The sequence below is a fragment of the Heterodontus francisci genome, chromosome 22, assembly GCF_036365525.1.
Source record: "Heterodontus francisci isolate sHetFra1 chromosome 22, sHetFra1.hap1, whole genome shotgun sequence".
In the NCBI taxonomy this organism is placed as follows: domain Eukaryota; kingdom Metazoa; phylum Chordata; class Chondrichthyes; order Heterodontiformes; family Heterodontidae; genus Heterodontus; species Heterodontus francisci.
Window position 1 is genome coordinate 24,006,955 of NC_090392.1, and position 25,515 is coordinate 24,032,469.

Sequence of the window (25,515 nt, forward strand, 5' to 3'; positions counted from 1 at the left end):
TAGAAAGTGTCTGAGATTGTCAGAGTGTGTCAGAGAGTGCGAGAGTGTGATAGAGAGTGTCTGAGAGTGTCAGAGAGTGGCAGAGAGTGACAGAGAGTGATAGGGAGTGTCAGAGAGTGTCATTGAGTGTCAGAGAGTGTCAGAGAGTTTCAGAGTGTGATATAGAGTGTCAGAGAGTGATAGAGAAGTCGAGAGTGTCAGAGAGTGTCAGAGAGTGATGGAGAGTGTCTGAGAGTGTCTGAGAGTGTCAGAGAGTATCTGAGAGTGATAGAGAGTGTCTGAGAGTGTCAGAGAGTGTCAGAGAGTGTCAGAGTGTGTCAGAGAGAGTCAGAGAGTGATTGAGAGTGTCTGAGAGTGTCTGAGAGTGTCAGAGAGTGTCAGAGAGTGATAGAGAGTGTCAGAGAGTGATACAGAGTGATATAGAGTGTCTGAGAGTGTCTGAGATTGTCAGAGAGTGTCAGAGAGTGTCAGAGAGTGAGGGAGAGTGATAGAGAGTGTCAGAGAGTGATAGAGAGTGATAGAGAGTGTCTGAGAGTGTCAGAGAGTGATAGAGAGTGATAGGGAGTGTCAGAGAGTGTCATTGAGTGTCAGAGAGTGTCAGAGAGTTTCAGAGTGTGATATAGAGTGTCAGAGAGTGATAGAGAGATCGAGAGTGTCAGAGAGTGTCAGAGAGTGATGGAGAGTGTCTGAGAGTGTCAGAGAGTGTCTAAGAGTGTCAGAGAGTGTCAGAGAGTGATAGAGAGTGTCTGAGAGTGATAGAAAGTATCTGAGATTGTCAGAGTGTGTCAGAGAGTGAGAGAGTGTGATAGAGAGTGTCAGAGAGTGATAGAGAGTGATAGAGAGTGTCTGAGAGTGTCAGAGAGTGTCAGAGAGTGTCAGAGAGTGATAGAGAGTGATAGGGAGTGTCATTGAGTATCATTGAGTTTCAGAGAGTGTCAGAGAGTTTCAGAGAGTGATACAGAGTGTCAGAGAGTGATAGAGCGTGATAGAGAGTGATAGTGAGTGTCAGAGAGTGTCAGAGAGTGATAGAGAGTGATAGAGTGATAGAGAGTGTCAGAGAGTGTCAGAGAGTGTCTGAGAGAGTCTGAGAGTGTCTGAGAGTGTCAGAGAGTGGCAGAGAGTGACAGAGAGTGATAGGGAGTGTCAGAGAGTGTCATTGAGTGTCAGAGAGTGTCAGAGAGTTTCAGATTGTGATATAGAGTGTCAGAGTGTGTCTGAGAGAGTCAGAGAGTGATAGAGAGTGCCTGCGAGTGTCTGAGAGTGTCTGAGAGTGTCAGAGAGTGTCTGAGAGTGATAGAGAGTGATAGAGAGTGATAGGGAGTGTCAGAGAGTGTCATTGAGTGTCAGAGAGTGTCAGAGAGTTTCAGAGTGTGATATAGAGTGTCAGAGAGTGATAGAGAAGTCGAGAGTGTCAGAGAGTGTCAGAGAGTGATGGAGAGTGTCTGAGAGTGTCTGAGAGTGTCAGAGAGTGTCTGAGAGTGATAGAGAGTGTCTGAGAGTGTCATAGAGTGTCAGAGAGTGTCAGAGAGTGAGGGAGAGTGATAGAGAGTGTCAGAGAGTGATAGAGAGTGATAGAGAGTGTCTGAGAGTGTCAGAGAGTGATAGAGAGTGAAAGGGAGTGTCAGAGAGTGTCATTGAGTGTCAGAGAGTGTCAGAGAGTTTCAGAGTGTGATATAGAGTGTCAGAGAGTGATAGAGAGATCGAGAGCGTCAGAGAGTGTCAGAGAGTGATGGAGAGTGTCTGAGAGTGTCAGAGAGTGTCTAAGAGTGTAAGAGAGTGTCAGAGAGTGATAGAGAGTGTCTGAGAGTGATAGAAAGTGTCTGAGATTGTCAGAGAGTGTCAGAGAGTGAGAGAGTGTGATAGAGAGTGTCAGAGAGTGATAGAGAGTGATAGAGAGTGTCTGAGAGTGTCAGAGAGTGTCAGAGAGTGATAGAGAGTGATAGGGAGTGTCATTGAGTGTCATTGAGTTTCAGAGAGCGTCAGAGAGTTTCAGAGAGTGATACAGAGTGTCAGAGAGTGATAGAGCGTGATAGAGAGTGATAGTGAGTGTCAGAGAGTGTCAGAGAGTGATAGAGAGTGATAGAGTGATAGAGAGTGTCAGAGAGTGTCAGAGAGTGTCTGAGAGAGTCTGAGAGTGTTAGAGACTGTCAGAGTGTGTCAGAGAGTGATAGAGAGCGATATAGACTGTCTGAGTGTGTCAGAGAGAGTCTGAGAGTGACAGAGAGTGATAGAGATTGCCAGAGAGTGTCATAGAGTGATAGAGAGTGTCAGAGAGTGTCAGAGAGCGTCAGAGAGTGTCAGAGAGTGTCAGAGAGTGATAGAGAGTTTCTGAGGTGTCTGAGAGTGACAGAGAGTGTCTGCGAGTGTCAGTGAGTGTCAGAGAGTGATATCGAGTGTCTGACAGTGTCAGAGAGTGTCTGAGACTGTCGGAGAGTGTCTGAGTGTGTCAGAGTGTGTCAGAGAGTGATAGAGATTGATAGAGAGAGTATGAGAGTGTCAGAGAGTGTCAGAGAGTGTCAGAGAGTGTCAGAGAGTGTCAGAGAGTTTCAGAGAGTTCCAGAGAGTGATATAGAGTGTCAGAGAGTGGTAGAGAGTGCTGGAGAGTGATAGAGAGTGATAGAGAGTGATAGTGAGTGTCTGAGAGTGTCAGAGAGTGTCTGAGAGAGTCTGAGAGTGTCAGAGAATGTCAGAGTGTGTCAGAGAGTGATAGAGAGTGATAGAGAGTGTCTGAGTGTGTCAGAGAGTGTCCGAGAGTGATAGAGAGTGATAGAGAGTGTCAGAGAGTGTCATGGAGTGATAGAGAGTGTCAGAGTGTCAGAGAGCGTCAGAGAGTGTCAGAGAGTGTCAGAGAGTGATAGAGAGTTTCTGAGGTGTCTGAGAGTGACAGAGAGTGTCTGCGAGTGTCAGTGAGTGTCAGTGAGTGATATAGAGTGTCTGGGAGTGTTGGAGAGTGTCTGAGACTGTCAGAGAGTGTCAGAGAGTGACAGAGAGAGTCTGAGATTGTCAGAGAGTGTCTGAGAGTGTCAGAGTGTGTCAGAGTGTAATAGAGAGTGATAGAGAGTGTCAGAGAGTGTCATAGAGTGATTGAGAGTGTCAGAGAGTGTCGGAGAGTGAGAGAGAGTGTCTGAGAGTGTCAGAGAGAGTCTGAGAGTGATAGAGAGTGTCTGAGAGTGATAGAGAGTGTCTGAGAGTGATAGAGAGTGTCTCAGAGTGTCAGAGTGTGTCAGAGAGAGTCAGAGAGTGATTGAGAGTGTCTGAGAGTGTCTGATAGTGTCAGAGACTGTCAAAGAGTGACAGAGAGCGTCAGAGAGTGTCAGAGAGTGTCAGAGTGTGTCTGAGTGTCAGAGAGTGATAGAGAGTGTCATAGAGTGTCAGAGAGTGTCTGAGAGTGTCAGAGAGTGTCAGAGAGTTTCTGAGAGTGATAAAGAGTGTCTGAGAGTGTCAGAGGGAGTCAGAGAGTGATTGAGAGTGTCTGAGAGTGTCTGAGAGTGTCAGAGACTGTCAGAGAGTGATCGAGAGCGTCAGAGAGTGTCAGAGTGTGTCAGAGAGTGTCAGAGAGTGTCAGAGAGTGATAGAGAGTGTCAGAGAGTGATACAGAGTGATAGAGAGTGTCTGAGAGTGTCTGAGATTGTCAGAGAGTGTCTGAGAGAGTCTGAGAGTGTCAGAGACTGTCAGAGTGTGTCAGAGAGTGATAGAGAGTGATAGAGAGTGTCAGAGAGTGTCATGGAGAGATCGAGAGTGTCAGAGAGTGTCAGAGAGTGATGGAGAGTGTCTGAGAGTGTCTGAGAGTGTCAGAGAGTGTCAGAGAGTGATGGAGAGTGTCTGAGGGTGATAGAGAGTGTCTGAGATTGTCAGAAAGTGTCAGAGTGTGTCAGAGAGAGTCAGAGAGTGATTGAGAGTGTCTGAGAGTGTCTGAGTGTGTCTGAGAGTGTCAGAGACTTTCAGAGACTTTCAGAGAGTGTCAGAGAGTGTCAGAGAGTGTAAGAGAGTGTCTGAGTGTGTCTGAGAGTGTCAGAGAGTGCCAGAGTGATAGAGAGTGTCAGAGAGTGATACAGAGTGATAGAGAGTGCCTGAGAGTGTCAGAGTGTGTCAGAGAGTGATAGAGATTGATAGAGAGTGTATGAGAGTCTCAGAGAGTGTCAGAGAGTGATGCAGAGTGTCAGAAAGTGATAGAGAGTGATAGAGAGTGATAGAGACTGATAGAGAGTGATAGTGAGTGTCTGAGAGTGACAGAGAGTGTCAGAGAGTGATAGAGAGTGATAGTGATTGTCTGAGAGTGTCAGAGTGTGTCAGAGAGTGATAGAGAGTGAAAGAGAGTGATAGAGAGTGTCAGAGACTTTCAGAGAGTGATAGAGAGCGTCAGAGAGTGTAAGAGAGTGTCAGAGTGTGTCTGAGAGTGTCAGAGAGTGCCAGAGTGATAGAGAGTGTCAGAGAATGATACAGAGTGATAGAGAGTGTCTGAGAGTGTCAGAGAGTGTCTGAGAGTGATGGAGAGTGTCTGAGAGTGTCTGAGAGTGTCAGAGTGTGTCAGAGAGAGTCAGAGAGTGATTGAGAGTGTCTGAGAGTGTCAGAGACAGTCAGAGAGTGATAGAGAGCGTCAGAGAGTCTCAGAGAGTGTCAGAGTGTGTCTGAGAGTGTCAGAGAGTGTCAGAGAGTGTCAGAGAGTGCTACAGAGTGATAGAGAGTGTCTGAGAGTGTCTGAGATTGTCAGAGAGTGTCAGAGAGTGTCAGAGAGTGAGAGAGATTGATAGAGAGTGTCAGAGAGTGATAGAGAGTGTCTGAGAGTGTCAGAGAGTGTCAGAGAGTGATAGAGAGTGATAGGGAGTGTCAGAGAGTGTCATTGAGTGTCAGAGAGTGTCAGAGAGTTTCAGAGAGTGATACAGAGTGTCAGAGAGTGATAGAGCGTGATAGAGAGTGATAGTGAGTGTCTGAGAGTGATAGTGAGTGTCAGAGAGTGATAGAGAGTGATAGTGATTGTCTTAGAGTGTCAGAGAGTGATAGAGAGTGATAGAGAGTGATAGAGAGTGATAGAGAGTGTCAGAGAGTGTCAGAGAGTGTCTGAGAGAGTCTGAGAGTGTCAGAGACTGTCAGAGTGTGTCTGAGAGTGATAGAGAGCGATATAGACTGTCTGAGTGTGTCAGAGAGAGTCTGAGAGTGACAGAGAGAGGTAGAGATTGCCAGAGAGTGTCATAGAGTGATAGAGAGTGTCAGAGAGTGTCAGAGAGCGTCAGAGAGTGTCAGAGAGTGTCAGAGAGTGATCGAGAGTTTCTGAGGTGTCTGAGAGTGACAGAGAGTGTCTGCGAGTGTCAGTGAGTGTCAGAGAGTGATATCGAGTGTCTGAGAGTGTCTGAGAGTGTCTGAGAGTGTCTGAGACTGCCAGAGAGTGTCTGAGTGTGTCAGAGTGTGTCAGAGAGTGATAGAGATTGATAGAGAGTGTATGAGAGTGTCAGAGAGTGTCAGAGAGTTTCAGAACGTTTCAGAGAGTGATATAGAGTGTCAGAGAGTGATAGAGAGTGATAGAGAGTGAAAGAGAGTGATAGTGAGTGTCTGAGAGTGATAGAGAGTGTCAGAGAGTGACAGAGAGTGATAGTGATTGTCTGAGAGTGTCAGAGAGTGTCAGAGAGCGATAGAGAGTGAAAGAGAGTGATAGAGAGTGTCAGAGAGTGTCAGAGAGTGTCTGAGAGAGTCTGAGAGTGTCAGAGAATGTCAGAGTGTGTCAGAGAGTGGTAGAGAGTGAAAGAGAGTGTCTGAGTGTGTCCGAGAGTGATAGAGAGTTATAGAGAGTGTCAGAGAGTGTCATAGAGTGATCGAGAGTGTCAGAGAGTGTCAGGGAGCGTCAGAGAGTGTCAGAGAGTGTCAGAGCGTGTCAGAGAGTGATAGAGAGTGATAGAGAGTTTCTGAGGTGTCTGAGAGTGACAGAGAGTGTCTGCGAGTGTCAGTGAGTGTCAGAGAGTGATATAGAGTGTCTGGGAGTGTCTGAGAGTGTCTGAGACTGTCAGAGAGTGTCAGAGAGTGTCAGAGAGTGATAGAGAGAGTCTGAGATTGTCAGAGAGTGTCTGAGAGTGTCATAGAGTGAATGAGAGTGTCAGAGAGTGAGCAAAAGTGTCTGAGAGTGTCAGAGAGTGTCAGAGAGTGTCTGAGAGTGATAGAGAGTGTCTGGGAGTGATAGAGAGTGTCTCAGAGTGTCAGAGTGTGTCAGAGAGTGATTGAGAGTGTCTGAGAGTGTCTGAGAGTGTCTGAGAGTGTCAGATACTGTCAAAGAGTGATAGAGAGCGTCAGAGAGTGTCAGAGAGTGTCAGAGTGTGTCTGAGTGTCAGAGAGTGATAGAGAGTGTCATAGAGTGACAGAGAGAGTCTGAGATTGTCAGAGACTGTCTGAGAGTGTCAGAGTGTGTCAGAGAGTAATAGAGAGTGTCAGAGAGTGTCAGAGAGTGTCATAGAGTGATTGAGAGTGTCAGAGAGTGTCTGAGAGTGATAGAGAGTGTCTGAGAGTGATAGAGAGTGTCTGAGAGTGTCAGAGTGTGTCAGAGAGAGTCAGAGAGTGATAGAGAGTGGTAGAGAGTGTCTGAGAGTGTCTGAGATTGTCAGAGAGTGATCGAGAGCGTCAGAGAGTGTCAGAGAGTGTCAGAGTGTGTCTGAGTGTCAGAGAGTGATAGAGAGTGTCAGAGAGTGTCTGAGAGTGATTGAGAGTGATTGAGAGTGTCTGAGAGTGTCTGAGAGTGTCAGAGAGTGTCAGAGAGTTTCAGAGAGTGATAGAGAGTGTCTGAGAGTGTCAGAGAGAGTCAGAGAGTGATTGAGAGTGTCTGAGAGTGTCTGAGAGTGTCTGAGAGTGTCAGAGACTGTCAGAGAGTGATAGAGAGCGTCAGAGAGTGTCAGAGTGTGTCTGAGAGTGTCAGAGAGTGTCAGAGAGTGATAGAGAGTGTCAGAGAGTGATACAGAGTGATAGAGAGTGCCTGAGAGAGTCGGAGATTGTCAGAGAGTGTCTGAGAGCGTCTGAGAGTGTCAGAGACTGTCAGAGTGTGTCAGAGAGTGATAGAGAGTGATAGAGAGTGTCAGAGAGTGTCATAGAGAGATCGAGAGTGTCAGAGAGTGTCAGAGAGTGATAGAGAGATTCTGAGAGTGTCAGAGAGTGTCAGAGTGTGTCAGAGAGAGTCAGAGAGTGATAGAGAGTGTCTGAGAGTGTCAGAGAGTGGCAGAGAGTGATAGAGAGTGATAGGGAGTGTCAGAGAGTGTCATTGAGTGTCAGAGAGTGTCAGAGAGTTTCAGAGTGTGATATAGTGTGTCAGAGAGTGATAGAGAGATCGAGAGTGTCAGAGAGTGTCAGAGAGTGATGGAGAGTGTCTGAGAGTGTCAGAGAGTGTCTAAGAGTGTCAGAGAGTGTCAGAGAGTGATAGAGAGTGTCTGAGAGTGATATAAAGTGTCTGAGATTGTCAGAGAGTGTCAGAGAGTGAGAGAGTGTGATAGAGAGTGTCAGAGAGTGATAGTGAGTGATAGAGAGTGTCTGAGAGTGTCAGAGAGTGTCAGAGAGTGATAGAGAGTGATAGGGAGTGTCATTGAGTGTCATTGAGTGTCAGAGAGTGTCAGAGAGTTTCAGAGAGTGATACAGAGTGTCAGAGAGTGATAGAGCGTGATAGAGAGTGATAGTGAGTGTCAGAAAGTGTCAGAGAGTGATAGAGAGTGATAGAGTGATAGAGAGTGTCAGAGAGTGTCAGAGAGTGTCTGAGAGAGTCTGAGAGTGCTAGAGACTGTCAGAGTGTGTCAGAGAGTGATAGAGAGCGATATAGACTGTCTGAGTGTGTCAGAGAGAGTCTGAGAGTGACAGAGAGTGATAGAGATTGCCAGAGAGTGTCATAGAGTGATAGAGAGTGTCAGAGAGTGTCAGAGAGCGTCAGAGAGTGTCAGAGAGTGTCAGAGAGTGATAGAGAGTTTCTGAGGTGTCTGAGAGTGACAGAGAGTGTCTGCGAGTGTCAGTGAGTGTCAGAGAGTGATATCGATTGTCTGAGAGTGTCAGAGAGTGTCTGAGACTGTCGGAGAGTGTCTGAGTGTGTCAGAGTGTGTCAGAGAGTGATAGAGATTGATAGAGAGTGTCAGAGAGTGTCAGAGAGTGTCAGAGAGTTTCAGAGAGTTTCAGAGAGTGATATAGATTGTCAGAGAGTGATAGAGAGTGCTGGAGAGTGATAGAGAGTGATAGAGAGTGATAGTGAGTGTCTGAGAGTGTCAGAGAGTGTCTGAGAGAGTCTGAGAGTGTCAGAGAATGTCAGAGTGTGTCAGAGACTGATAGAGAGTGATAGAGAGTATCTGAGTGTGTCAGAGAGTGTCAGAGAGTGATAGAGAGTGTCAGAGAGTGTCAGGGAGTGATAGAGAGTGTCAGAGATTGTCAGAGAGTGTCTGAGAGTGTCAGAGTGTGTCAGAGAGTAATAGAGAGTGATAGAGAGTGTCAGAGAGTGTCATAGAGTGATTGAGAGTGTCAGAGAGTGTCGGAGAGTGAGAGAGAGTGTCTGAGAGTGTCAGAGAGCGTCTGAGAGTTAAAGAGAGTGTCTGAGAGTGATAGAGAGTGTCTGAGAGTGATAGAGAGTGTCTCAGAGTGTCAGAGTGTGTCAGAGAGAGTCAGAGAGTGATTGAGAGTGTCTGAGAGTGTCTGATAGTGTCAGAGACTGTCAAAGAGTTATAGAGAGCGTCAGAGAGTGTCAGAGAGTGTCAGAGTGTGTCTGAGTGTCAGAGAGTGATAGAGAGTGTCATAGAGTGTCACAGAGTGTCTGAGAGTGTCAGAGAGTGTCTGAGAGTGATAAAGAGTGTCTGAGAGTGTCAGAGGGAGTCAGAGAGTGATTGAGAGTGTCTGAGAGTGTCTGAGAGTGTCAGAGACTGTCAGAGAGTGATCGAGAGCGTCAGAGAGTGTCAGAGTGTGTCTGAGAGTGTCAGAGAGTGTCAGAGAGTGATAGCGAGTGTCAGAGAGTGATACAGAGTGATAGAGAGTGTCTGAGAGTGTCTGAGATTGTCAGAGAGTGTCTGAGAGAGTCTGAGAGTGTCAGAGACTGTCAGAGTGTGTCAGAGAGTGATAGAGAGTGATAGAGAGTGTCAGAGAGTGTCATGGAGAGATCGAGAGTGTCAGAGAGTGTCAGAGAGTGCCAGAGAGTGATGGAGAGTGGCTGAGAGTGTCAGAGAGTGTCAGAGAGTGATGGAGAGTGTCAGACAGTGATAGAGAGTGATAGAGAGTGATAGAGACTGATAGAGAGTGATAGTGAGTGTCTGAGAGTGACAGAGAGTGTCAGAGAGTGATAGAGAGTGATAGTGATTGTCTGAGAGTGTCAGAGAGTGTCAGAGAGTGATAGAGAGTGAAAGAGAGTGATAGAGAGTGTCAGAGACTTTCAGAGAGTGATAGAGAGCGTTAGAGAATGTAAGAGAGTGTCAGAGTGTGTCTGAGAGTGTCAGAGAGTGCCAGAGTGATAGAGAGTGTCAGAGAATGATACAGAGTGATAAAGAGTGTCTGAGAGTGTCAGAGAGTGTCTGAGAGTGATGGAGAGTGTCTGAGAGTGTCTGAGAGTGTCAGAGTGTGTCAGAGAGAGTCAGAGAGTGATTGAGAGTGTCTGAGAGTGTCAGAGACTGTCAGAGAGTGATAGAGAGCGTCAGAGAGTCTCAGAGAGTGTCAGAGTGTGTCTGAGAGTGTCAGAGAGTGTCAGAGAGTGTCGGAGAGTGTCAGAGAGTGATACAGAGTGATAGAGAGTGAGAGAGATTGATAGAGAGTGTCAGAGAGTGATAGAGAGTGATAGAGAGTGTCTGAGAGTGTCAGAAAGTGTCAGAGTGTTTCAGAGAGAGTCAGAGAGTGATTGAGAGTGTCTGAGAGTGTCTGAGTGTGTCTGAGAGTGTCAGAGTGTGTCTGAGAGTGTCAGAGAGTGCCAGAGTGATAGAGAGTGTCAGAGAGTGATACAGAGTGATAGAGAGTGCCTGAGAGTGTCAGAGAGTGTCAGAGAGTGATGTAGAGTGTCAGACAGTGATAGAGAGTGATAGAGAGTGATAGAGACTGATAGAGAGTGATAGTGAGTGTCTGAGAGTGACAGAGAGTGTCAGAGAGTGATAGAGAGTGATAGGGAGTGTCAGAGAGTGTCATTGAGTGTCAGAGAGTGTCAGAGAGTTTCAGAGTGTGATATAGTGTGTCAGAGAGTGATAGAGAGATCGAGAGTGTCAGAGAGTGTCAGAGAGTGATGGAGAGTGTCTGAGAGTGTCAGAGAGTGTCTAAGAGTGTCAGAGAGTGTCAGAGAGTGATAGAGAGTGTCTGAGAGTGATATAAAGTGTCTGAGATTGTCAGAGAGTGTCAGAGAGTGAGAGAGTGTGATAGAGAGTGTCAGAGAGTGATAGTGAGTGATAGAGAGTGTCTGAGAGTGTCAGAGAGTGTCAGAGAGTGATAGAGAGTGATAGGGAGTGTCATTGAGTGTCATTGAGTGTCAGAGAGTGTCAGAGAGTTTCAGAGAGTGATACAGAGTGTCAGAGAGTGATAGAGCGTGATAGAGAGTGATAGTGAGTGTCAGAAAGTGTCAGAGAGTGATAGAGAGTGATAGAGTGATAGAGAGTGTCAGAGAGTGTCAGAGAGTGTCTGAGAGAGTCTGAGAGTGCTAGAGACTGTCAGAGTGTGTCAGAGAGTGATAGAGAGCGATATAGACTGTCTGAGTGTGTCAGAGAGAGTCTGAGAGTGACAGAGAGTGATAGAGATTGCCAGAGAGTGTCATAGAGTGATAGAGAGTGTCAGAGAGTGTCAGAGAGCGTCAGAGAGTGTCAGAGAGTGTCAGAGAGTGATAGAGAGTTTCTGAGGTGTCTGAGAGTGACAGAGAGTGTCTGCGAGTGTCAGTGAGTGTCAGAGAGTGATATCGATTGTCTGAGAGTGTCAGAGAGTGTCTGAGACTGTCGGAGAGTGTCTGAGTGTGTCAGAGTGTGTCAGAGAGTGATAGAGATTGACAGAGAGTGTCAGAGAGTGTCAGAGAGTGTCAGAGAGTTTCAGAGAGTTTCAGAGAGTGATATAGATTGTCAGAGAGTGATAGAGAGTGCTGGAGAGTGATAGAGAGTGATAGAGAGTGATAGTGAGTGTCTGAGAGTGTCAGAGAGTGTCTGAGAGAGTCTGAGAGTGTCAGATAATGTCAGAGTGTGTCAGAGACTGATAGAGAGTGATAGAGAGTATCTGAGTGTGTCAGAGAGTGTCAGAGAGTGATAGAGAGTGTCAGAGAGTGTCAGGGAGTGATAGAGAGTGTCAGAGATTGTCAGAGAGTGTCTGAGAGTGTCAGAGTGTGTCAGAGAGTAATAGAGAGTGATAGAGAGTGTCAGAGAGTGTCATAGAGTGATTGAGAGTGTCAGAGAGTGTCGGAGAGTGAGAGAGAGTGTCTGAGAGTGTCAGAGAGCGTCTGAGAGTTAAAGAGAGTGTCTGAGAGTGATAGAGAGTGTCTGAGAGTGATAGAGAGTGTCTCAGAGTGTCAGAGTGTGTCAGAGAGAGTCAGAGAGTGATTGAGAGTGTCTGAGAGTGTCTGATAGTGTCAGAGACTGTCAAAGAGTTATAGAGAGCGTCAGAGAGTGTCAGAGAGTGTCAGAGTGTGTCTGAGTGTCAGAGAGTGATAGAGAGTGTCATAGAGTGTCACAGAGTGTCTGAGAGTGTCAGAGAGTGTCTGAGAGTGATAAAGAGTGTCTGAGAGTGTCAGAGGGAGTCAGAGAGTGATTGAGAGTGTCTGAGAGTGTCTGAGAGTGTCAGAGACTGTCAGAGAGTGATCGAGAGCGTCAGAGAGTGTCAGAGTGTGTCTGAGAGTGTCAGAGAGTGTCAGAGAGTGATAGCGAGTGTCAGAGAGTGATACAGAGTGATAGAGAGTGTCTGAGAGTGTCTGAGATTGTCAGAGAGTGTCTGAGAGAGTCTGAGAGTGTCAGAGACTGTCAGAGTGTGTCAGAGAGTGATAGAGAGTGATAGAGAGTGTCAGAGAGTGTCATGGAGAGATCGAGAGTGTCAGAGAGTGTCAGAGAGTGCCAGAGAGTGATGGAGAGTGTCTGAGAGTGTCAGAGAGTGTCAGAGATTGATGGAGAGTGTCAGACAGTGATAGAGAGTGATAGAGAGTGATAGAGACTGATAGAGAGTGATAGTGAGTGTCTGAGAGTGACAGAGAGTGTCAGAGAGTGATAGAGAGTGATAGTGATTGTCTGAGAGTGTCAGAGAGTGTCAGAGAGTGATAGAGAGTGAAAGAGAGTGATAGAGAGTGTCAGAGACTTTCAGAGAGTGATAGAGAGCGTTAGAGAATGTAAGAGAGTGTCAGAGTGTGTCTGAGAGTGTCAGAGAGTGCCAGAGTGATAGAGAGTGTCAGAGAATGATACAGAGTGATAAAGAGTGTCTGAGAGTGTCAGAGAGTGTCTGAGAGTGATGGAGAGTGTCTGAGAGTGTCTGAGAGTGTCAGAGTGTGTCAGAGAGAGTCAGAGAGTGATTGAGAGTGTCTGAGAGTGTCAGAGACTGTCAGAGAGTGATAGAGAGCGTCAGAGAGTCTCAGAGAGTGTCAGAGTGTGTCTGAGAGTGTCAGAGAGTGTCAGAGAGTGTCGGAGAGTGTCAGAGAGTGATACAGAGTGATAGAGAGTGAGAGAGATTGATAGAGAGTGTCAGAGAGTGATAGAGAGTGATAGAGAGTGTCTGAGAGTGTCAGAAAGTGTCAGAGTGTTTCAGAGAGAGTCAGAGAGTGATTGAGAGTGTCTGAGAGTGTCTGAGTGTGTCTGAGAGTGTCAGAGTGTGTCTGAGAGTGTCAGAGAGTGCCAGAGTGATAGAGAGTGTCAGAGAGTGATACAGAGTGATAGAGAGTGCCTGAGAGTGTCAGAGAGTGTCAGAGAGTGATGTAGAGTGTCAGACAGTGATAGAGAGTGATAGAGAGTGATAGAGACTGATAGAGAGTGATAGTGAGTGTCTGAGAGTGACAGAGAGTGTCAGAGAGTGATAGAGAGTGATAGTGATTGTCTGAGAGTGTCAGAGAGTGTCAGAGAGTGATAGAGAGTGAAAGAGAGTGATAGAGAGTGTCAGAGACTTTCAGAGAGTGATAGAGAGCGTTAGAGAACGTAAGAGAGTGTCAGAGTGTGTCTGAGAGTGTCAGAGAGTGCCAGAGTGATAGAGAGTGTCAGAGAATGATACAGAGTGATAGAGAGTGTCTGAGAGTGTCAGAGAGTGTCTGAGAGTGATGGAGAGTGTCTGAGAGTGTCTGAGAGTGTCAGAGTGTGTCAGAGAGAGTCAGAGAGTGATTGAGAGTGTCTGAGAGTGTCAGAGACTGTCAGAGAGTGATAGAGAGCGTCAGAGAGTCTCAGAGAGTGTCAGAGTGTGTCTGAGAGTGTCAGAGAGTGTCAGAGAGTGTCGGAGAGTGTCAGAGAGTGATACAGAGTGATAGAGAGTGAGAGAGATTGATAGAGAGTGTCAGAGAGTGATAGAGAGTGATAGAGAGTGTCTGAGAGTGTCAGAGAGTGTCAGAGAGTGATAGAGAGTGATAGGGAGTGTCAGAGAGTGTCATTGAGTGTCAGAGAGTGTCAGAGAGTTTCAGAGAGTGATACAGAGTGTCAGAGAGTGATAGAGCGTGATAGACAGTGATAGTGAGTGTCTGAGAGTGATAGTGAGTGTCAGAGAGTGATAGAGAGTGATAGTGATTGTCTTAGAGTGTCAGAGAGTGTCAGAGAGTGATAGAGAGTGATAGAGAGTGTCAGAGAGTGTCAGAGAGTGTCTGAGAGAGTCTGAGAGTGTCAGAGCCTGTCAGAGTGTGTCAGAGAGTGATAGAGAGCGATATAGACTGTCTGAGTGTGTCAGAGAGAGTCTGAGAGTGACAGAGAGAGGTAGAGATTGCCAGAGAGTGTCATAGAGTGATAGAGAGTGTCAGAGAGTGTCAGAGAGCGTCAGAGAGTGTCAGAGAGTGATCGAGAGTTTCTGAGGTGTCTGAGAGTGACAGAGAGTGTCTGCGAGTGTCAGTGAGTGTCAGAGAGTGATATCGAGTGTCTGAGAGTGTCTGAGAGTGTCTGAGAGTGTCTGAGACTGCCAGAGAGTGTCTGAGTGTGTCAGAGTGTGTCAGAGAGTGATAGAGATTGATAGAGAGTGTATGAGAGTGTCAGAGAGTGTCAGAGAGTTTCAGAACGTTTCAGAGAGTGATATAGAGTGTCAGAGAGTGATAGAGAGTGATAGAGAGTGAAAGAGTGTGATAGTGAGTGTCTGAGAGTGATAGAGAGTGTCAGATAGTGACAGAGAGTGATAGTGATTGTCTGAGAGTGTCAGAGAGTGTCAGAGAGCGATAGAGAGTGAAAGAGAGTGATAGAGAGTGTCTGAGAGTGTCCGAGAGTGATAGAGAGTTATAGAGAGTGTCAGAGAGTGTCATAGAGTGATCGAGAGTGTCAGAGAGTGTCAGGGAGCGTCAGAGAGTGTCAGAGAGTGTCTGAGAGAGTCTGAGAGTGTCAGAGAATGTCAGAGTGTGTCAGAGAGTGCTAGAGAGTGATAGAGAGAGTCTGAGTGTGTCCGAGAGTGATAGAGAGTTATAGAGAGTGTCAGAGAGTGTCATAGACTGATCGAGATTGTCAGAGAGTGTCAGGGAGCGTCAGAGAGTGTCAGAGAGTGTCAGAGAGTGATAGAGAGTTTCTGAGGTGTCTGAGAGTGACAGAGAGTGTCTGCGAGTGTCTGTGAGTGTCAGAGAGTGATATAGAGTGTCTGGGAGTGTCTGAGAGTGTCTGAGACTGTCAGAGAGTGTCAGAGAGTGTCAGAGAGTGATAGAGAGAGTCTGAGATTGTCAGAGAGTGTCTGAGAGTGTCATAGAGTGATTGAGAGTGTCAGAGAGTGTCAGAGAGTGAGAGAGAGTGTCTGAGAGTGTCAGAGAGTGTCAGAGAGTGTCTGAGAGTGATAGAGAGTGTCTGAGAGTGATAGAGAGTGTCTCAGAGTGTCAGAGTGTGTCAGAGAGAGTCAGAGAGTGATTGAGAGTGTCTGAGAGTGTCTGAGAGTGTCTGAGAGTGTCAGATACTGTCAAAGAGTGATAGAGAGCGTCAGAGAGTGTCAGAGAATGTCAGAGTGTGTCTGAGTGTCAGAGAGTGATAGAGAGTGTCATAGAGTGACAGAGAGAGTCTGAGATTGTCAGAGACTGTCTGAGAGTGTCAGAGTGTGTCAGAGAGTAATAGAGAGTGTCAGAGAGTGTCAGAGAGTGTCATAGAGTGATTGAGAGTGTCAGAGAGTGTCAGAGAGTGTCTGAGAGTGATAGAGAGTGTCTGAGAGTGATAGAGAGTGTCTGAGAGTGTCAGAGTGTGTCAGAGAGAGTCAGAGAGTGATACAGAGTGCCTGAGAGTGTCTGAGAGTGTCTGAGATTGTCAGAGAGTGATCGAGAGCGTCAGAGAGTGTCAGAGAGAGTCAGAGAGTGATTGAGAGTGTCTGAGAGTGTCTGAGAGTGTCAGAGACTGTCAGAGAGTGATAGAGAGCGTCAGAGAGTGTCAGAGTGTGTCTGAGAGTGTCAGAGAGTGTCAGAGAGTGATAGAGAGTGTCAGAGAGTGATACAGAGTGATAGAGAGTGCCTGAGAGAGTCGGAGATTGTCAGAGAGTGTCTGAGAGCGTCTGAGAGTGTCAGAGACTGTCAGAGTGTGTCAGAGAGTGATAGAGAGTGATAGAGAGTGTCAGAGAGTGTCATAGAGAGATCGAGAGTGTCAGAGAGTGTCAGAGAGTGATAGAGAGTGTCTGAGAGTGTCAGAGAGTGTCAGAGTGTGTCAGAGAGAGTCAGAGAGTGATTGAGAGTGTCTGAGAGTGTCTGAGAGTGTCAGAGACTTTCAGAGTGTGATAGAGAGCGTCAGAGAGTGTCAGAGAGTGTCAGAGATCGTCAGAGAGTGTCAGAGAGTGTCAGAGAGTGTCAGAGAGTGATAGAGAGTTTCGGAGGTGTCTGAGAGTGACAGAGAGTGTCTGCGAGTGTCAGTGAGTGTCAGAGAGTGATATAGAGTGTCTGGGAGTGACTGAGAGTGTCTGAGACTGTCAGAGAGTGTCAGAGAGTGTCAGAGAGTGATAGAGAGAGTCTGAGATTGTCAGAGAGTGTCTGAGAGTGTCAGATTGTGTCAGAGAGTAATAGAGAGTGACAGAGAGTGTCAGAGAGTGTCATAGAGTGATTGAGAGTGTCAGAGAGTGTCAGAGAGTGTCTCAGAGTGATAGAGAGTGTCTGAGAGTGATAGAGAGTGTCTGAGAGTGTCAGAGTGTGTCAGAGAGAGTCAGAGAGTGATTGAGAGTGTCTGAGAGTGTCTGAGAGTGTCAGAGACTGTCAAAGAGTGATCGAGAGCGTCAGAGAGTGTCAGAGAGTGTCAGAGAGTGATAGAGAGTGTCAGAGAGTGATACAGAGTGATAAAGAGTGTCTGAGAGTGTCAGAGAGTGTCTGAGAGTGTCAGAGAGTGTCAGAGAGTGTCTGAGAGTGATAGAGAGTGTCTGAGAGTGTCAGAGAGAGTCAGAGAGTGATTGAGAGCGTTAGAGAGTGTCAGAATGTGTCTGAGAGTGTCAGAGAGTGTCAGAGAGTGATAGAGAGTGTCAGAGAGTGATGCAGAGTGATAGAGAGTGCCTGAGAGAGTCGGAGATTGTCAGAGCGTGTCTGAGAGAGTCTGAGAGTGTCAGAGACTGTCAGAGTGTGTCAGAGAGTGTCAGAGAGTGATAGAGAGAGTCTGAGATTGTCAGAGAGTGTCTGAGAGTGTCAGATTGTGTCAGAGAATAATAGAGAGTGACAGAGTGTCAGAGAGTGTCATAGAGTGATTGAGAGTGTCAGAGAGTGTCAGAGAGTGTCTGAGAGTGATAGAGAGTGTCTGAGAGTGATAGAGAGTGTCTGAGAGTGTCAGAGTGTGTCAGAGAGAGTCAGAGAGTGATTGAGAGTGTCTGAGAGTGTCTGAGAGTGTCAGAGACTGTCAAAGAGTGATCGAGAACGTCAGAGAGTGTCAGAGATTGTCAGAGAGTGATAGAGAGTGTCAGAGAGTGATACAGAGTGATATAGAGTGTCTGAGAGTGTCAGAGAGTGTCTGAGAGTGTCAGAGAGAGTCAGAGAGTGATTGAGAGTGTCTGAGAGTGTCAGAGACTGTCAGAGAGTGATAGAGAGCGTCAGAGAGTGTCAGAGTGTGTCTGAGAGTGATAGAGAGTGATGGAGTGTCAGAGAGTGTCAGAGAGTGATAGAGAGTGTCAGAGAGTGATGCAGAGTGATAGAGAGTGCCTGAGAGAGGCGGAGATTGTCAGAGAGTGTCTGAGAGAGTCTGAGAGTGTCAGAGAGTGTCAGAGAGTGTCAGAAAGTGTCAGAGAGTGATAGAGAGTTTCTGAGGTGTCTGAGAGTGACAGAGAGTGTCTGCGAGTGTCTGTGAGTGTCAGAGAGTGATATAGAGTGTCTGGGAGTGTCTGAGAGTGTCTGAGACTGTCAGAGAGTGTCAGAGAGTGTCAGAGAGTGATAGAGAGAGTCTGAGATTGTCAGAGAGTGTCTGAGAGTGTCATAGAGTGATTGAGAGTGTCAGAGAGTGTCAGAGAGTGAGAGAGAGTGTCTGAGAGTGTCAGAGAGTGTCAGAGAGTGTCTGAGAGTGATAGAGAGTGTCTGAGAGTGATAGAGAGTGTCTCAGAGTGTCAGAGTGTGTCAGAGAGAGTCAGAGAGTGATTGAGAGTGTCTGAGAGTGTCTGAGAGTGTCTGAGAGTGTCTGAGAGTGTCAGATACTGTCAAAGAGTGATAGAGAGCGTCAGAGAGTGTCAGAGAGTGTCAGAGTGTGTCTGAGTGTCAGAGAGTGATAGAGAGTGTCATAGAGTGACAGAGAGAGTCTGAGATTGTCAGAGTCTGTCTGAGAGTGTCAGAGTGTGTCAGAGAGTAATAGAGAGTGTCAGAGAGTGTCAGAGAGTGTCATAGAGTGATTGAGAGTGTCAGAGAGTGTCAGAGAGTGTCTGAGAGTGATAGAGAGTGTCTGAGAGTGATAGAGAGTGTCTGAGAGTGTCAGAGTGTGTCAGAGAGAGTCAGAGAGTGATACAGAGTGGTAGAGAGTGTCTGAGATTGTCAGAGAGTGATCGAGAGCGTCAGAGAGTGTCAGAGAGTGTCAGAGTGTGTCTGAGTGTCAGAGAGTGATAGAGAGTGTCAGAGAGTGTCTGAGAGTGATTGAGAGTGATTGAGAGTGTCTGAGAGTGTCTGAGAGTGTCAGAGAGTGTCAGAGAGTGTCAGAGAGTGATAGAGAGTGTCTGAGAGTGTCAGAGAGAGTCAGAGAGTGATTGAGAGTGTCTGAGAGTGTCTGAGAGTGTCAGAGACTGTCAGAGAGTGATAGAGAGCGTCAGAGAGTGTCAGAGTGTGTCTGAGAGTGTCAGAGAGTGTCAGAGAGTGATAGAGAGTGTCAGAGAGTGATACAGAGTGATAGAGAGTGCCTGAGAGAGTCGGAGATTGTCAGAGAGTGTCTGAGAGCGTCTGAGAGTGTCAGAGACTGTCAGAGTGTGTCAGAGAGTGATAGAGAGTGATAGAGAGTGTCAGAGAGTGTCATAGAGAGATCGAGAGTGTCAGAGAGTGTCAGAGAGTGATTGAGAGTGTCTGAGAGTGTCAGAGCCTTTCAGAGTGTGATAGAGAGCGTCAGAGAGTGTCAGAGAGTGTCAGAGAGCGTCAGAGAGTGTCAGAGAGTGTCAGAGAGTGTCAGAGAGTGATAGAGAGTTTCTGAGGTGTCTGAGAGTGACAGAGAGTGTCTGCGAGAGTCAGTGAGTGTCAGAGAGTGATATAGAGTGTCTGGGAGTGTCTGAGAGTGTCTGAGACTGTCAGAGAGTGTCAGAGAGTGTCAGAGAGTGATAGAGAGAGTCTGAGATTGTCAGAGAGTGTCTGAGAGTGTCAGATTGTGTCAGAGAGTAATAGAGAGTGACAGAGAGTGTCATAGAGTGATTGAGAGTGTCAGAGAGTGTCAGAGAGTGTCTGAGAGTGATAGAGAGTGTCTGAGAGTGATAGAGAGTGTCTGAGAGTGTCAGAGTGTGTCAGAGAGAGTCAGAGAGTGATTGAGAGTGTCTGAGAGTGTCTGAGAGTGTCAGAGACTGTCAAAGAGTGATCGAGAGCGTCAGAGAGTGTCTGAGAGTGTCTGAGACTGTCAGAGAGTGTCAGAGAGTGTCAGAGAGTGATAGAGAGAGTCTGAGATTGTCAGAGAGTGTCTGAGAGTGTCAGATTGTGTCAGAGAGTAATAGAGAGTGACAGAGAGTGTCAGAGAGTGTCATAGAGTGATTGAGAGTGTCAGAGAGTGTCAGAGAGTGTCTGAGAGTGATAGAGAGTGTCTGAGAGTGATAGAGAGTGTCTGAGACTGTCAGAGTGTGTCAGAGAGAGTCAGAGAGTGATTGAGAGTGTCTGAGAGTGTCTGAGAGTGTCAGAGACAGTCAAAGTGTGATCGAGAGTGTCAGAGAGTGTCAGAGAGTGTCAGAGAGTGATACAGAGTGTCAGAGAGTGATACAGAGTGATAGAGAGTGTCTGAGAGTGTCAGAGAGTGTCAGAGAGTGTCTGAGAGTGTCAGAGAGTGTCAGAGAGTGTCTGAGAGTGATAGAGAGTGTCTGAGAGTGTCAGAGAGAGTCAGAGAGTGATTGAGAGTGTCTGAGAGTGTCAGAGACTGTCAGAGAGTGATAGAGAGCGTTAGAGAGTGTCAGAATGTGTCTGTGTGTGTCAGAGAGTGTCAGAGAGTGATAGAGAGTGTCAGAGAGTGATGCAGAGTGATAGAGAGTGCCTGAGAGAGTCGGAGATTGTCAGAGCGTGTCTGAGAGAGTCTGAGAGTGTCAGAGACTGTCAGAGTGTGTCAGAGAGTGTCAGAGAGTGATAGAGAGAGTCTGAGATTGTCAGAGAGTGTCTGAGAGTGTCAGATTGTGTCAGAGAATAATAGAGAGTGACAGAGTGTCAGAGAGTGTCATAGAGTGATTGAGAGTGTCAGAGAGTGTCAGAGAGTGTCTGAGAGTGATAGAGAGTGTCTGAGAGTGATAGAGAGTGTCTGAGAGTGTCAGAGTGTGTCAGAGAGAGTCAGAGAGTGATTGAGAGTGTCTGAGAGTGTCTGAGAGTGTCAGAGACTGTCAAAGAGTGATCGAGAACGTCAAAGAGTGTCAGAGATTGTCAGAGAGTGATAGAGAGTGTCAGAGAGTGATACAGAGTGATATAGAGTGTCTGAGAGTGTCAGAGAGTGTCTGAGAGTGTCAGAGAGAGTCAGAGAGTGATTGAGAGTGTCTGAGAGTGTCAGAGACTGTCAGAGAGTGATAGAGAGCGTCAGAGAGTGTCAGAGTGTGTCTGAGAGTGATAGAGAGTGATGGAGTGTCAGAGAGTGTCAGAGAGTGATAGAGAGTGTCAGAGAGTGATGCAGAGTGATAGAGAGTGCCTGAGAGAGGCGGAGATTGTCAGAGAGTGTCTGAGAGAGTCTGAGAGTGTCAGAGAGTGTCAGAGAGTGTCAGAGAGTGATAGAGAGTTTCTGAGGTGTCTGAGAGTGACAGAGAGTGTCTGCGAGTGTCTGTGAGTGTCAGAGAGTGATATAGAGTGTCTGGGAGTGTCTGAGAGTGTCTGAGACTGTCAGAGAGTGTCAGAGAGTGTCAGAGAGTGATAGAGAGAGTCTGAGATTGTCAGAGAGTGTCTGAGAGTGTCATAGAGTGATTGAGAGTGTCAGAGAGTGTCAGAGAGTGAGAGAGAGTGTCTGAGAGTGTCAGAGAGTGTCAGAGAGTGTCTGAGAGTGATAGAGAGTGTCTGAGAGTGATAGAGAGTGTCTCAGAGTGTCAGAGTGTGTCAGAGAGAGTCAGAGAGTGATTGAGAGTGTCTGAGAGTGTCTGAGAGTGTCAGATACTGTCAAAGAGTGATAGAGAGCGTCAGAGAGTGTCAGAGAGTGTCAGAGTGTGTCTGAGTGTCAGAGAGTGATAGAGAGTGTCATAGAGTGACAGAGAGAGTCTGAGATTGTCAGAGTCTGTCTGAGAGTGTCAGAGTGTGTCAGAGAGTAATAGAGAGTGTCAGAGAGTGTCAGAGAGTGTCATAGAGTGATTGAGAGTGTCAGAGAGTGTCTGAGAGTGATAGAGAGTGTCTGAGAGTGATAGAGAGTGTCTGAGAGTGTCAGAGTGTGTCAGAGAGAGTCAGAGAGTGATACAGAGTGGTAGAGAGTGTCTGAGAGTGTCTGAGATTGTCAGAGAGTGATCGAGAGCGTCAGAGAGTGTCAGAGAGTGTCAGAGTGTGTCTGAGTGTCAGAGAGTGATAGAGAGTGTCAGAGAGTGTCTGAGAGTGATTGAGAGTGATTGAGAGTGTCTGAGAGTGTCTGAGAGTGTCAGAGAGTGTCAGAGAGTGTCAGAGAGTGATAGAGAGTGTCTGAGAGTGTCAGAGAGAGTCAGAGAGTGATTGAGAGTGTCTGAGAGTGTCTGAGAGTGTCAGAGACTGTCAGAAAGTGATAGAGAGCGTCAGAGAGTGTCAGAGTGTGTCTGAGAGTGTCAGAGAGTGTCAGAGAGTGATAGAGAGTGTCAGAGAGTGATACAGAGTGATAGAGAGTGCCTGAGAGAGTCGGAGATTGTCAGAGAGTGTCTTAGAGCGTCTGAGAGTGTCAGAGACTGTCAGAGTGTGTCAGAGAGTGATAGAGAGTGATAGAGAGTGTCAGAGAGTGTCATAGAGAGATCGAGTGTGTCAGAGAGTGTCAGAGAGTGATTGAGAGTGTCTGAGAGTGTCAGAGACTTTCAGAGTGTGTCAGAGAGAGTCAGAGAGTGATTGAGAGTGTCTGAGAGTGTCTGAGAGTGTCAGAGACTGTCAAAGAGTGATCGAGAGCGTCAAAGAGTGTCAGAGAGTGTCAGAGAGTGATAGAGAGTGTCAGAGAGTGATACAGAGTGATATAGAGTGTCTGAGAGTGACAGAGAGTGTCTGCGAGTGTCAGTGCGTGTCAGAGAGTGATATAGAGTGTCTGGGAGTGTCTGAGAGTGTCTGAGACTGTCAGAGAGTGTCAGAGAGTGTCAGAGAGTGATAGAGAGAGTCTGAGATTGTCTGAGAGTGTCAGATTGTGTCAGAGAGTAATAGAGAGTGACAGAGAGTGTCAGAGAGTGTCATAGAGTGATTGAGAGTGTCAGAGAGTGTCAGAGAGTGTCTGAGAGTGATAGAGAGTGTCTGAGAGTGTCAGAGTGTGTCAGAGAGAGTCAGAGAGTGATTGAGAGTGTCTGAGAGTGTCTGAGAGTGTCAGAGACTGTCAAAGAGTGATCGAGAGCGTCAGAGAGTGTCAGAGAGTGATAGAGAGTGTCAGAGAGTGATACAGAGTGATATAGAGTGTCTGAGAGTGTCAGAGAGTGTCTGAGAGTGTCAGAGAGTGTCAGAGAGTGTCTGAGAGTGATAGAGAGTGTCTGAGAGTGTCAGAGAGAGTCAGAGAGTGATTGAGAGTGTCTGAGAGTGTCAGAGACTGTCAGAGAGTGATAGAGAGCGTCAGAGAGTGTCAGAGTGTGTCTGAGAGTGTCAGAGAGTGTCAGAGAGTGATAGAGAGTGTCAGAGAGTGATGCAGAGTGATAGAGTGTGCCTGAGAGAGTCGGAGATTGTCAGAGCGTGTCTGAGAGAGTCTGAGAGTGTCAGAGACTGTCAGAGTGTGTCAGAGAGTGTCAGAGAGTGATAGAGAGAGTCTGAGATTGTCAGAGAGTGTCTGAGAGTGTCAGATTGTGTCAGAGAGTAATAGAGAGTGACAGAGTGTCAGAGAGTGTCATAGAGTGATTGAGAGTGTCAGAGAGTGTCAGAGAGTGTCTGAGAGTGATAGAGAGTGTCTGAGAGTGATAGAGAGTGTCTGAGAGTGTCAGAGTGTGTCAGAGAGAGTCAGAGAGTGATTGAGAGTGTCTGAGAGTGTCTGAGAGTGTCAGTGACTGTCAAAGAGTGATCGAGAACGTCAGAGAGTGTCAGAGATTGTCAGAGAGTGATAGAGAGTGTCAGAGAGTGATACAGAGTGATATAGAGTGTCTGAGAGTGTCAGAGAGTGTCTGAGAGTGTCAGAGAGTGTCAGAGAGTCTCTGAGAGTGATAGAGAGTGTCTGAGAGTGTCAGAGAGAGTCAGAGAGTGATAGAGAGTGTCTGAGAGTGTCAGAGACTGTCAGAGAGTGATAGAGAGCGTCAGAGAGTGTCAGAGTGTGTCTGAGAGTGTCAGAGAGTTTCAGAGAGTGATAGAGAGTTTCTGAGGTGTCTGAGAGTGACAGAGAGTGTCTGCGAGTGTCTGTGAGTGTCAGAGAGTGATATAGAGTGTCTGGGAGTGTCTGAGAGTGTCTGAGACTGTCAGAGAGTGTCAGAGAGTGTCAGAGAGTGATAGAGAGAGTCTGAGATTGTCAGAGAGTGTCTGAGAGTGTCATAGAGTGATTGAGAGTGTCAGAGAGTGTCAGAGAGTTGGAGAGAGTGTCTGAGAGTGTCAGAGAGTGTCAGAGAGTGTCTGAGAGTGATAGAGAGTGTCTGAGAGTGATAGAGAGTGTCTCAGAGTGTCAGAGTGTGTCAGAGAGAGTCAGAGAGTGATTGAGAGTGTCTGAGAGTGTCTGAGAGTGTCAGATACTGTCAAAGAGTGATAGAGAGCGTCAGAGAGTGTCAGAGAGTGTCAGAGTGTGTCTGAGTGTCAGAGAGTGATAGAGAGTGTCATAGAGTGACAGAGAGAGTCTGAGATTGTCAGAGTCTGTCTGAGAGTGTCAGAGTGTGTCAGAGAGTAATAGAGAGTGTCAGAGAGTGTCAGAGAGTGTCATAGAGTGATTGAGAGTGTCAGAGAGTGTCTGAGAGTGATAGAGAGTGTCTGAGAGTGATAGAGAGTGTCTGAGAGTGTCAGAGTGTGTCAGAGAGAGTCAGAGAGTGATACAGAGTGGTAGAGAGTGTCTGAGAGTGTCTGAGATTGTCAGAGAGTGATCGAGAGCGTCAGAGAGTGTCAGAGTGTGTCTGAGTGTCAGAGAGTGATAGAGAGTGTCAGAGAGTGTCTGAGAGTGATTGAGAGTGATTGAGAGTGTCTGAGAGTGTCTGAGAGTGTCAGAGAGTGTCAGAGAGTGTCAGAGAGTGATAGAGAGTGTCTGAGAGTGTCAGAGAGAGTCAGAGAGTGATTGAGAGTGTCTGAGAGTGTCAGAGACTGTCAGAGAGTGATAGAGAGCGTCAGAGAGTGTCAGAGTGTGTCTGAGAGGGTCAGAGAGTGTCAGAGAGTGATAAAGAGTGTCAGAGAGTGATACAGAGTGATAGAGAGTGCCTGAGAGAGTCGGAGATGGTCAGAGAGTGTCTTAGAGCGTCTGAGAGTGTCAGAGACTGTCAGAGTGTGTCAGAGAGTGATAGAGAGTGATAGAGAGTGTCAGAGAGTGTCATAGAGAGATCGAGTGTGTCAGAGAGTGTCAGAGAGTGATTGAGAGTGTCTGAGAGTGTCAGAGACTTTCAGAGTGTGATAGAGAGCGTCAGAGAGTGTCAGAGAGTGTCAGAGAGCGTCAGAGAGTGTCAGAGAGTGTCAGAGAGTGTCAGAGAGTGATAGAGAGTTTCTGAGGTGTCTGAGAGTGACAGAGAGTGTCTGCGAGTGTCAGTGAGTGTCAGAGAGTGATATAGAGTGTCTGGGAGTGTCTGAGAGTGTCTGAGACTGTCAGAGAGTGTCAGAGAGTGTCAGAGAGTGATAGAGAGAGTCTGAGATTGTCAGTGAGTGTCTGAGAGTGTCAGATTGTGTCAGAGAGTAATAGAGAGTGACAGAGAGTGTCAGAGAGTGTCATAGAGTGATTGAGAGTGTCAGAGAGTGTCAGAGAGTGTCTGAGAGTGATACAGAGTGTCTGAGAGTGATAGAGAGTGTCTGAGAGTGTCAGAGTGTGTCAGAGAGAGTCAGAGAGTGATTGAGAGTGTCTGAGAGTGTCTGAGAGTGTCAGAGACTGTCAAAGAGTGATCGAGAGCGTCAAAGAGTGTCAGAGAGTGTCAGAGAGTGATAGAGAGTGTCAGAGAGTGATACAGAGTGATATAGAGTGTCTGAGAGTGACAGAGAGTGTCTGTGAGTGTCAGTGCGTGTCAGAGAGTGATATAGAGTGTCTGGGAGTGTCTGAGAGTGTCTGAGACTGTCAGAGAGTGTCAGAGAGTGTCAGAGAGTGATAGAGAGAGTCTGAGATTGTCTGAGAGTGTCAGATTGTGTCAGAGAGTAATAGAGAGTGACAGAGAGTGTCAGAGAGTGTCATAGAGTGATTGAGAGTGTCAGAGAGTGTCAGAGAGTGTCTGAGAGTGATAGAGAGTGTCTGAGAGTGTCAGAGTGTGTCAGAGAGAGTCAGAGAGTGATTGAGAGTGTCTGAGAGTGTCTGAGAGTGTCAGAGACTGTCAAAGAGTGATCGAGAGCGTCAGAGAGTGTCAGAGAGTGATAGAGAGTGTCAGAGAGTGATACAGAGTGATATAGAGTGTCTGAGAGTGTCAGAGAGTGTCTGAGAGTGTCAGAGAGTGTCAGAGAGTGTCTGAGAGTGATAGAGAGTGTCTGAGAGTGTCAGAGAGAGTCAGAGAGTGATTGAGAGTGTCTGAGAGTGTCAGAGACTGTCAGAGAGTGATAGAGAGCGTCAGAGAGTGTCAGAGTGTGTCTGAGAGTGTCAGAGAGTGTCAGAGAGTGATAGAGAGTGTCAGAGAGTG